The sequence below is a fragment of the Callospermophilus lateralis genome, chromosome 15, assembly GCF_048772815.1.
Source record: "Callospermophilus lateralis isolate mCalLat2 chromosome 15, mCalLat2.hap1, whole genome shotgun sequence".
NCBI classification, from domain to species: Eukaryota; Metazoa; Chordata; class Mammalia; order Rodentia; family Sciuridae; genus Callospermophilus; species Callospermophilus lateralis.
Window position 1 is genome coordinate 26,297,097 of NC_135319.1, and position 13,140 is coordinate 26,310,236.

Consider the following 13,140-nt stretch of genomic DNA (forward strand, 5'->3'; position numbering starts at 1 on the left):
GATGGTACCAGCTCTTCTGCCTGCTACAGCATAGACAGAACCACACATTCCACAATTCAAAGGGCAGCATTTACACAGAATGAGCAGCGCATCCTGAATGCACAGGAGGTTCCAAGCCTGGAACCAAACCTAGGTGCGGGGTGGGGTCTTATGACTCCTATAATATACTAATCTCAGGGCCACCAGAAACCTATCAATTGTTTCATTGTCCTTATGTTTGAGGTGCCTGCACTCCACCCCACAAAACAGTGAGGTAGGAGGTATACTGCCAGTTTGGTCCTTCCAACATGTTGGTTTTCTCAAGACACATGGGTGGCTTTGTGGTTCACCAGTGTATTTCACTATTATAATTCTTATTATTTAAAATATTTCCTTTACTGCCTTCTTGCACACTATCAGTGGCTTTTGGAAGGATTCTATTGAGTCATACTTCTAGGATTTATACAGCATAAACCCTCTAGATGGTTTAATTAAGCAGAAGAGGAAACAAAGGCAGATTCTTTACCACATTAAAAAAGAATCTATGGAGTTTCTGTTTGGGGGAAAAAAGTCAGCTCTAAAATCCTTGAAACTCTTGTGAAATTTCAAGAGTTTCTCTTCCTGACCAAGACCCAAGTGGTGCAGTCACAGTGTGGAAAACTTTAACTTGAAGCAGTTCTCTTGTTTTTTTGTGGTTGTTTGGGTGACATAGTTGTTACTACACACCACAGTCCCTGCATTCCTCAAATATGAACATATTATGTTTTTTTTTTTTGTAAAGAGTTTGGAGATTTATATGGCTAAAAGAGGTAATAAAATGTAACAAAATCATAATACTAAATATAAGATCATTGTCTGAAGCACTGGTTCACCTAAATGAGAAAAACATCAGCAGGGGGTGGAAACAATGAAGATGAAGATGATGCAAATCATTAAAGAAAACAATTTGCTGCCTCAACTGCATAATAAAGCTGATATAGCCCCACATTCACTTAAAACCTAATGGATTTTCTGCTGAATAAATGCAATGACATTCAAACCAATGCAAGGCACTGTGTCTGGTGTGAAGTATGTTATAAGGACAAAGATGCAGAATCTATGGGGTTTCTGTTGATATTTTGTAATTTTTAGTGGAGCATTTGCATTTCAACTTGTACTCAGGAGGAACATTTTATTAGAATGTTTATTCCTTCCCACAAGGCTTTGTGACATTCCTCTTCCTCAATGGGCTTACTGATCTATAGATCTTCAGTACCTAAATGACTCCATCAACGAAGCTTTCTGAACTCTCAAACAGAACTTTTTCTAGCAGCTGCAGAGGCTTTGAGATTAAATCTGACCTCAGAGGCAGTGGGCAATGCAGAGAACACATGCCATGTGATGGTTGTATCATGGACGCAGAGCAGTCACTTTGGAGATTTTCCAACCTGGAGAGTTTGGGGCTAAGTGGACTCCTTACACACAATGCCCCCAGCTAGGTGTGGTGACACATGCCTGTAATCCCAGTCGTTTCAGAGGCTGAGGCAGAAGGGTTTCAAGTTCAAAGCCAGCCTCAGCAACATAGTGAGGTCCTAAGCAACTTAGTGACACCCTATCTCAAAAGAAAATAAAAAGGGCTGGGGATGTGGCTCAGTGGCTAAGTGCCCCTGGGTTTAATCCCTGGTTCCAAAAACAAAACAAAACAACAACAAACCATTTCATGTATATCCCTCAGATTAAATGGCAATCATTTGGGTATTTCTCCTAAATCTTCACCTAAATCCTTCCCCCCTTCCAAGAATCTGTCCTTCTAGGACTTCCATAATAGGGTTAATGTGAGAGGTAGTCTGTTGTCCTCGGGGTTAACTTTGCCTTCCTATATGGCATGCTGGCCTAGTGGGTCTCAAATTGTCTTCATTGGCTGTTACCCACTTTCTCAAACTAAGTGCTGCCATATCCATTATGCTGAAGTGGGGCATGGGGCACATGTGTAATAGAAGCATAGCAAAACATAACACGTGGCAAGATTCTATTCTGTTGGGATGATTCTAAATAAAGCATACATTTTCCCCCCCATACCAGGAATCAAACCCAAAGGAGCTTAACCACTGAGCCACATCCCCAGTTCTTTTTATTTTTTATCTTGAGACAAGGTCTTGCTAAGATGCTTAGGACCTTGCTAAAACATTCTCTCATTAAAGCAAAGAAACTTGTGCACAGTTCTTTCTTCCTCTGGTAAGGTCTTCTCCTCCTGTCTGCCTCCAGTCTGCTCCTCTGTCTCTAAACACTTCTACTTCACACCCAATCATCCCCCAGGGCCTAGTCCCACTCAGGAATTTGCCCTTCTTTCCTCTAGCTGCACCAAGCCAAGCAATTTCTTCTGCCATCTCTGCTGAATTCTTATTGGCACTTGGGGAACAACTGTTTTATGGCAAGGGCCTACTACTTGGAATTTTCTTTTCTATATAAATTTCTTGACTTCATAGTGCTACAAACTCTGAAAAATGGAACCATGTCAAATTTGTTATTCTTTCTTCTTACAGGGCTAAGAATACTGCACATAAAGATTCAATGGAAGAACAGTATTTGCAAGCTGGTGTGGTAGCACAGGCCGCTGATCTCAGCTACTTGGGAGGCTGAAGCAGGGGACCACAAATTCAAGGCCAGCCTAAGCAACTTAGTGAAACTCTGCCTCAAAATAAAATAAAAAAGGGCTGGAAATGTGGTTAAGTAGAAAAGTACCCCTGAGTACATTTCCCAATACTGCATGGATTATGATAAAGAGGAAAAAATAATCATGATAACATTCCTCAATCTGGCTTTGAAAAGAGCAAATATGTTCCTCAATTCTTGTTTTGTCCTGGTTTATATTTTAGGTAAGAACTTATGACTAGGAGTCAAAGGGCACATTTCCCTGAGGAACATTAGAAAATGGCTTATAAAATGGAGGGCAGACAGCATTTCAAGTGAGGAAGGAAGGGCAAATTGCATGGTAGCAGAGGTCCTTAGAGCTAACTTAAACTTAATGTTTCCAATATTTTTTCATAAACCAGAAATTCACCGTTCAAGAGAAACATATGGTGGGAAGCTTTATTTCCTCTTTTCTCTTGGATGGTAAAGAATTAGGGAGGAGAGGAGGTCTGGCAGAGGTTGGGTGGGAGGAGAAGAAGGGGGAGTGACTGTTTTCAAAAATCTTTGAGAAGGATAATGATCCCCTGCCTTCACTTTCATTTTTTAAATTTTGCTATTAAAAGTGCTTTTTATAGCTTCACTATTTACTAGCAGCTGTGTCCTTTGATGAAAACATGTTCTGATGTTTATATTGTCAGTGGGTATTCAGTGTTCGATCAAGAGACCAGTGTACTAGATCAAACCACTACCCTCCATTGGAAACATCGGTATTGAGAGAGAGGCAATTCATTAACACTGAGCCTCTAGGAAGCAGTTTGCTCTTTTTGTCTGTTTGGTATTGTGCCACAGTAGAGATGTTGTGTGTACCTCTGCTACTAAAACAGTCCATGCGCTCTGGGAGCTTACTAATCAATTTTGGTTTGAGTCAACACAGCCCCAGGACACCATTAGGAAATTCAAGGTTTTCAATGATGGTTGAAAAGGAAAATAAATGCCTGGCTTGCTCCTCTCTGCACTTCCACTGCTTGGCAGAGGAAAAAAAAAAATGCTCACTGCCAGTGGAGAACGCGACACATCACTGACTTCTTTGCAGAGTGACTTCAACTCTCAGGTCAGCCTTCTGTTCACTGAAAGGCACTTATGTTGCTGTGTAACTGCACTCTTGATTAAAGGGCACTGGATCACTCTAGACCTTTAACAACACTAAATGGACTATTAGGCAGAATTGAAATTGAGGTGACCTCTACAATTCACAGCTCAGAAATACATGGCCACCAAATAATTACCTCATATCCCAGACACTTCGTGGTGTCTTTTAGTCTGGCACAGGAAAAAAAGGCAAAAAAAGGAGTGAGCTAACACTGACAGAATATTTCTTGAGTTCAGCATAGTGCTAAGCAAGCTTCTAGTTTATTTAATCCTCACCAGATTCCTCTAAAGAGTGGATTTATATGCTTCTCTTACAAAAATGGAAACTAAGGCTCAGATAGGTAAAGGAATTTTATCAGCCTGTGAGTAAGAGATGTGACCAGACAGTATTCCAGAAAAGCATCCCCCTGTGGAATTTGCTTATTAGTGGACAGGAGAAAAAATGGATTATCATTTTTTCCTTCTTACTTCCATTTTCTTGCTAGTTAAATGAAGAATAATGCCATCTATATCAAGCTGTTGTAACAAGATATAGAGTTGCTTTTGTTTTTATTACACTTGCAGTTTCCTGTGATGTTTTGCAAAGCTGGCTCCTATTCATCATTCATGTCTCATCTGAAATGTCACTGCCTCCAACAGGCCTCCCAGATGACTTTACCACTCATGAAATCTCCTTAAACTCCCAACTTGTAATCATATCCCATGTGTCACCTTTACAGGACCTAGCACAATATGTAATTATCTCATTATTCTTCTTCCCCACCAGAATGTGGCCTCTATTTTGTTTCTCTTCTACACCTAGTATCTAGCACAGTGCCTGACATACGGTTGCTAATCAAAGACTAATTCAGTGGATGAATGACTGAAAGATACTACACCTACAAATTCAGAGATACTGAATAGAAGTTTCCTTATGTTTCCCTTTGACCACTTTTGGATTCACTTCCATTTGAACTCCTTTTTCATCTCAGTCACCAGTGATCCTGTATAATGTGACACTGGAGTTCTTTCTGTTGACACAGGAGAGGAAAGCCAACTTTGCTACTGCTCTGTAACAAAAGAACTTATGCTGGTTTCCTCTAGTCTTAGAGAAAGGGTCTGACTATCTTGGATCTGAGTGGAGAACGTGGAAGTGGGTACATATCCAAGCTCTGGTGACTTCCTGTGTTTGTGGAGAGGCAAAGATATTTAACAATGGGGTGTGTGGAGTAGGGGGTTAGTAATGGTTTCTATGATGTATAGAAATTTGCCCTGACCAACCCCTATCCTCCCTGGGAAGCTTCTGGAAATGTTTCCTCATGATAGCAAATTCTGGGTCATGGCAATGACCTAGATGGGTCAAAATCCCTCCTTGGATGCTGAACTTCTACACTCAGGTTCTGCTCTTAAGTTCCAGGTACATCCAGAGCTCAGGTAGGAAGTAAAACATCACAGGCTCAAGAGGAGAAGCTTTTGAATGCTTTGGATTGGGCTCTGGTTCCTCTTGCATAAACTTGATGACTTCTCAGCTGTCAATTCAAAGGCAAGTAGAGGTAAAAATAGGTGATCTGACCACCTTTTAAAGTTCACCAAATTTAAAGCCAGTAGGCCCTCTCTATAAAGGCCAGCTTATTTCTTTTTCAGTAGTCATAGCTCAGAGCACAGGTCATATGTTTCCATTCCTTGGGAAGCTTTCTCAGCTTCCTAAAGCAAATTAGAGATTTATTCACTTTCCCACACCATCATCTCTTGTGCCTCTGATGGGACCTATGTATCTTGTGTAACGGTCACATTCTTATGTATTTTATGTACAAGTTCTGGTCCCATGGAGGCCATGTGCCATGTACATTTTTGGACTATTTCAATTAAGATCTTAGAATCCTTGTAAAATTTTAAACTGGAAAGGAAGCATGGAGCAAGGCATTATTAGGTTACTTATGCTTTCAGCGTTATAAATTCAATTGATAGACTGACAAATTTGTGGTATGAGTTCCTCTTTTTTTGTGTATGTGTGTTTAAGTGGATCTTTTGTTTTTATATATTTTCAATAAAAACAAGAAAGTAAAACCCAAGTTTTTACAAAGTCTGACTAGCCACATAGTCTGACTAGCCACAAATAGTATTCCACTTCAAGATCGGGAAGAAGGGTTTATAAAACTTTTTCTTATATGTTTACCTTTAAAAAACAAGAAAAATCATCACATGGGATGAATAATGGATTTGTTATAAAGTTTTATAGACTTATTGATGCTGAACTATGACATGAGCCTTATAGGTTGTAAAATAGAGATAGTTGGAACTAATGTACAAAATTAAATTTCTAAAACTTTATTTGCTACTAAATTCTGTGAAGTTTAGTTATTGAAAATAAACAAATATGAAAATTAAAAAAAAAGATGTTAGGGATATGCCAAATGCTCTATCTATCTATACACACACACACACACACACACACAATATAGAGTGAAATATATATATTTGGAGTTAAAAGAGACTTTAATTAGTGCTTTAATATTTCATAACATCCAAAGATAATCTTTTTGTCCAAGGTAGCTACAAAGTAGCAGACAAAATCTACTCAGATGAAGACAAATATTACTTATTTCTTAGAATTACATCATTATGACAAAACCTTCCTAAAAGTTTTATAATAAAAAGCAACTTAAAATATTTTCTACTACTTATAGTGCTTAAATTTTAAAATAAAATTTTCACAGGGTTTCAAAGGACTATAAGTTTTATACTCTTGAAAATTTGTCAAATAATAATTATCCTATAAATAAGTATTGATTTTTCTATTACCCTTCAAAATATCTGCTTGATGAATGCTAATATGGGTTAATCATTTACCATTATATAAATATGTACATCGACAAACTGTTGGCCAGAGACTAGGTATATAAACTGTATTAGATAAAACTTGATGATAGACCTCCTCTACTTCTAAAATAATATTCTCTATAAACTCTTCTCTGCTGATTGCATTTTAATGAATTTTTATTTTTATTTATTTTTTTAATTTATATATGACAGCAAAATGCATTACAATTCTTATTACACTAATAGAGCACAATTTTTCATAACTCTGGTTTTATACAAAGTATATTCCCACCAATTAGTGTCTTTATACCTATACTTTGGATAATAATGATCCTCACATTCCATATCATTAATAACCCCATGCCCCCTCCCTTCCCCTCCCACCTCTCTGCCCCATCTAGAGTTCCTCTGTTCCTCCCATGCTCCCTCTCCCTATCCCACTATGAATCAGCCTCCTTATATCAGAGAAAACATTAGGCATTTGTTTTTTTTGGATTAGCTAACTTCACTTAGCATTATCTTCTCTAACTCTACCAACTGAGCTATCTATAATACCCAGCGAATTTTTATTATACATTTAAAATAGTCTAAGCATTATATGCCATATACTATGCCAGATACTAAAAAAATATAATATCTTATAAATAATAAAGAAAATGCTTGCTCTCCAATTTTCACAGTCTAATGGAAGAGTGGGGCATAAAAACCAGAATGATTTTAATGAATTTTATTCAGGCATGTACTGAATACTGTGGAATCACAGAGAAGGGAATAATAAGCCAACTAGGGGAGACAGATGCTCTCTTCTAAGTAACCTTTTAAATGACCTGGAATTGGAAGTTGTGGATCAAGAACTTATCAAGAACTCACTTGGAGTAAATGAAGAAAAAAAAAGTTAAGAAAAAAAATGATAAGAAGAAACTCTATAAAAATCAAGTCAGTAATTCGAGGTGATGAAACAATTCATTATATTCTTAATCTCCAGGAAGTGTGGTCTCGAATTATAGGGACTTTAAAAGTACATGATAGATTTAATGGTGTTAAATTATTAATTTGAGATAAACATTTGCCATTTGATTTTCTTTCCTTTGGACAGGGGAAACCAGATGCCTATATTTAGGTTTTTCCTCTTTGGTATATCTAAAGAATTACCTTCTTAAGTAGATTATATTTGGGGCTGAGTTTATATGTTGAAGTCCTATGTCCCATCAATATTTACAATGTAACCTTATTTGGAAAAAAGGTTTTTGAAGATATAATTAGTTAAGATGAGAATATACTGGAGTAGGATAGCTACTAAACTAATGTGGCCCATGTCCTTATAAAAAGGGAAATTTTAGACACAGATGTGCATACAGAGAGAATGCTAGTAAATATGAATGGTGAGATGGGGGAGATGCTTCTACAAGTAAAGGAATGCTAAAGGTTGTCAGCAAATCATCACTAGATAGTGGGTATGTCAGATCAGATCCTGCCTTGTAATCCTCAATAGAAACTACCCTGCTAATATCCTGATCTTGAACTTCTGGACTTCAGGGCTGTGAGTGAATAAATTTCTATGATTTAAGCCACCCAACTAGTGATACTTTGTTAATAGCAGTCCTCGTAAACTAATATAGACTAATTTTTCCCTGAAAACAGGAATTTTACCTAGGTTCTGTATTACATTAACTTAATTGAGAAAAAAACATATCTAAAGGACTTGGGAGATTATTACCCCTTTTTAAGTTTCTCTATAAGCATTTATATGTATATATTATGTATTATATGTATACATCATTTTATATATATATATATATATATATATATATATATATATATATATATATATACCCACACACACAAGTTGTATATATATGTGTATGTTACATATACATATATATATATTTTCAACCTTAACTTTAGGTCACTGTAGTATTTATCTTATTACATAGTTTTTATATCCCTTTATTTTAGGCTTTTAGAAAGCTATTTGTGTGGAGGGTATATATGTATGTGATTCTTTGTGGACTTAAATCTATGATGACCTTGTTCTCTCAAAATAATTGGCTAGTACCAAGCGAATTTTTCTGTAACTTCTCTTATTAAGCATAAAATTGACTATTATTTCAAATAAACTTTGAGAATATAGAACAATAAAGAGTGCTGAACTCACTGTCTGGAGATAAGGAGTCTAGATTCAGCTTGGGCCTAACAAACTGTGTGGCTTTGGACACATACTTAACTTTCAAATTACTATCAACTCAAGAAAAACTTAGGCCAGACCAACTTTTGACATTGACCATGATCCCTTGTTTATAAAACTTGCTAATATCCATGCTTCAAAATGAAAAAGAGCTCAGCATACAGTTGAGTACAGTACTGCAAGTTGATACCATCAGCAAGGGAAAGAAGTGATGATGAGAAAAATATCCCTTTATTTTCTTCAGTTTAACAAAGGAATCACTGATAATCCTTTTCCCTTTCTCAGTGTAAAAAGGCATCCTTAAGATGTGAGTTAACAAAAGCAAATGATTTAGAGCAAGTATTTTGTTGTCCTTAAAGTGAGAGTAGCATCAGATGATTTTAAAGCCTACTGGGGCCAGAAAATAACTTGGAAGCAGAGTTGTACCACGTGAGCAAGTTGTACTATATAAAGCAGCAAATGATCTTAGACAATTACAGAAACCTTTATATCTCTATCAGTACCCTGGAGATGGCTGATAATGTTTGCGTATACTGCTAAAACTGTCAGCAATAAGATGTGAGGAAAACCCAAACCAGAACTTTTAACAAATTATGACATTCTAAAAAAAGACCAGAAATCTCTGTGGTAATGGATTGCATTAACAATACAGCTGTCTCTTCAAGCTTCCCAAGTCATAAAACACTAAGAGTAAAGAACTGAAAGAAAAACACATGTACACTGCAAGAAATGGACATCAGAGAAAACTGATGTCACAAGGAGCATGATGGCTGCCAAACTAAATGCTGAAGACTAGCAATGCCTGATGTGAAATCAGTCAGCCATGACACACTCATGGGATGGGCCACAATGCGTCTGTTCATCTCATCCAGATAGGATAGTGCCTAAGGTGGTTCAAGTTACAATGGCTGAATTTGAACCACTGGCTCTGGCAACTTGGGCCCATGGCTCAGTTTCTTTACCTGTAAAATATGCACAATAGCAGTGGTCACTATATAGGTTGTTATGAAGATTAGATGATATATTAAAGGTAAAGCATTTTGAATAATGGGTGAAAACTGAGTACAAAATGAATGCTGACCATTTTTGCTACTTTTTTATTACTGCTACTTTTAGGTAAAAAGACTTTTATCAAAACCAGACCATTTACCCCCCCCACCCCACCCCCACCCCATATTTAATTAAAACTAGAATGTATTACAGTATACCAGCAAATGAATTAAAGAGTTGTTGTTTAGGTACAAATCCCCATGTTTCAATTTTATTGATTTATTCACTTTGTCATTGTTTGTATAATACATTTCTTTTAGTGTGATGCTAGAGAAGTATCCTAGTAGTAGGGTTCTAACAATGAATAAGATACATAGTCTCTGAACCCAAAGAGTTCACAATCTAGTTGGTAAAGAAGGGAGAGATGGAAAATTCCAAAGAGCTATGTTTGGACTATGTGGATGGTGCAGTGGTAGTACGAGGAGGGAAGGAGGAACGAATAGGGAAGAACACTCACCCAGATGGCTTTGGGGCATGGAGAAGTATCTTTCCCTAAAGAAGATATCTGAACTAAAATTTGGGGTAATACTGTTTTAGTTAGAATATAGATGGCCAAGCAAATGGATGGTAATAGCCAGAACTCCTTGGATCCCCTAGTATCACTGACAAGGACACTAGAATATGTTTTTAAAGTCAATGCCTGCCAAGCACTGTGGCGCATGCCTGTAGTCCCAGCAGCTTGGGAGGCTGACAGGAGAATTGCAAGTTCAAAGCCAGCCTTAGCAACTGCAAGGCACCGAGCAACTCAGTGAGACCCTGTCTCTAAATAAACTAAAAATAGGGCTGGGGATATGGCTCAGTGGTCGAGTGCCCCTGAGTTCAATCCCTGGTACCAAATATAAATAAATAAATAAATAAAGTTAAATACTTATCTTTGTTTTTCCTTCTATTGGTAGTTGCTTATAGAATCTTTTTTGTGTCATGACTTTTTATTATTCGCTCTTTCAAGGGAAATATTATACTTATTGATTGCAGTGTGTAGTTATGATAATGTGTTTTACTAAGGTCTGCTGGGACACATGAAGTCCTTTTGTTGACCATGACTAACCAATAATAAGATTCTCTAGACTGAAGCCCTGGCAGAACTACTCTGGGGCACCAGTGTACACCTGGGTTTTATTATGCCATAGTCAGGCATGAGGTAAAGAGGATTACTCTTACATTCACTATCAAAGGAAGAAGAAAAAGGGTGGGGGAAGAAAACAGGCACTATGAGCTGATGGGATGCTAATGAGAGATATTAGATGATATATTACAAGAAGTCTAAGATTGTTCTGACTGGTATATCCATTGGAAGAACAAGTCAAGCCAGAAAAGAGCAACAGTTGCTTTCCAATATGGGGAAAGGCCAAAACGGGGAAAGGGCTATCTCAAAAAAAAAAAAAAAAAAAGTCCCCAACATTAATAAGCAGAAATCAGAATTGTTGACATCAAAGAGATCAATGTTGTTTTAACATTGACAGTCCTGTATACATCAGGAGTTTCTGAACTATTCATATATTTATGACAGACATCTTAAAATCCCCTAAGAATTCTTCAATGAAAACATACAAGTAGTGAGTAGGCTTCCTATTGTTCAACTCAGCATTTTTCTTTTATAACCCCTTCTCCCTTTTAAATATGAGCAACAGACTTCCTGTTTTCCAAGAACAGAATCCTGTCCCACCCTAGCAGTGCACATGAAAAATAGCAAAGAACATCTTTCTCCCTTCTTATTGAGTTGTGATCCTCAAAATGCAGTTCCTTAATTCAGAGTCTCCAAACATTTGGTAACTTAAACATTTGGATTAAAAATATGTGAGCAAACAAGGTTTCATTTGTTGGAAATCAAGACCCCTTGGGATAAAATAGAGAGATGCAAAGAATGTCTGAGTACAGTGGATATTTCGTTCCTTTTGAAACCACACTTCACTCGCTCAATGAGAAAAACCTCCTTTTATTTTTAAAACCTCTTTCAAGCTGAAATTGTCTATGGCCAAGCCATAGCCTAGAGCACGATTTTACAGCTAAGTAACAAACCTCTTAAAACTTGGATTTACAATGGAAATGCTGTCCGAGAGTTAATTACAGTGGGCTCCAGTAGGGTATCATTTTTTTTTTTTCCCTCAGTGTGGAGTCTGGAAAGTACACTAGTCTGACATGACCATATTTATCCCAAACCTCAGACTTCATTCTTTCATTTTGTTAAGCTGTAAGGCATAGGCAGTGAGTTTCCTCCTTTCTTTTTACCTCAGTTTGCCCAAAGGTTTCAGAAAAACAAAAAAGTTTTTTCAATAGCATAAGTTTTAAATTAGGACAGCCTAGGGGCAAGAAAGAACTCCTGCCTGCTCTTAGAGGAGAAAGCACAAACACACTCAATAAAAACAAAACCAAATAAATTCTTTTAAAAATCTTAACCATCTTTAGACTTCTTTTAGAACTTTTACAGGGCAGGGTTTACTCTTAGGAGGTCTGTTTTCTAAAAGAACACCTGGTAGCGCATCAGTGACTACAGAATTTAGCCTGAGTCCTAAGAAACTGGGTGAATCAGTTTGCCAACCTTTTGTCCTAAGCTGGTGTTTCTCAAATATTGGAATCATTTGAAAGAATTAAAAACAAAGAAACAAACAAACAAAAAAACGAATACTCCTTCCTGAGTCCCAATACTAGAGTTTCAGATTTGACTACCTTGGGGTATAGACTGAGTGTCAGGAAATTTTAAAACTTCTTAATGGTCTCTAATGTGCAATCAAGACTCAGAACCAGTGCTCTGTGTCCTTGTACTTTAAGTGAGGATCATGGACCAGCAGTGAGAGTATCTCCTAGAAGCTTATTAGAAAGGTAGATTCTCAAGCACACTCAATATCTGCTGAATCAGAATCATATATTAACTAGACCTTTAGGGGATCTGCATTCATATAATTCAAGTTTGGGAATCTTTACACTTTGGTATAGGCATTCCAAACAATCTCCTGATAGTCTTACAGGAGTTCCAAATATCGACTAAAAATATGATCTGCCTTACATTCTATGAAATAAAAATAGACAGGGAGTATTATGATTGGGACTTGAAAAAAGGACTTGGAAAAGAACATCAGGGACTGATGGGTTGCTGTCCCTGAAGCTCTCTGTGCTCTGGATTCAGGGCAGATGTAGATCCATGGAGTAGAATAATTAGGGGAACAGGGGTGGGAAGAGGGCTGACAATGGCTGAAGTAAGTTGATTCATCAATGTTCATGCTGTACTGGTCTTTAGATGTTTTTTTAAAAAATTTCTTTCTTTGGGCCCACCTCAGAGCATTTTTTTCTTTTAATTTCTGGTGTTCCATGAATGCAGAGGGGGCAAAATATAAATATACCTTTTGTTGACGAGGACTTAGGCTAATGTC

General features: G+C 37.1%; 1 protein-coding gene across 2 annotated transcripts in view; it reads right to left on the bottom strand.

The window, feature by feature from the left end:
* The window catches only part of Rnls (renalase, FAD dependent amine oxidase), a 285,218-nt gene that overhangs the window by 142,253 nt on the left and 129,825 nt on the right, over positions 1 to 13,140 (bottom strand). The gene's annotated exons all lie outside the window — the stretch shown is intronic.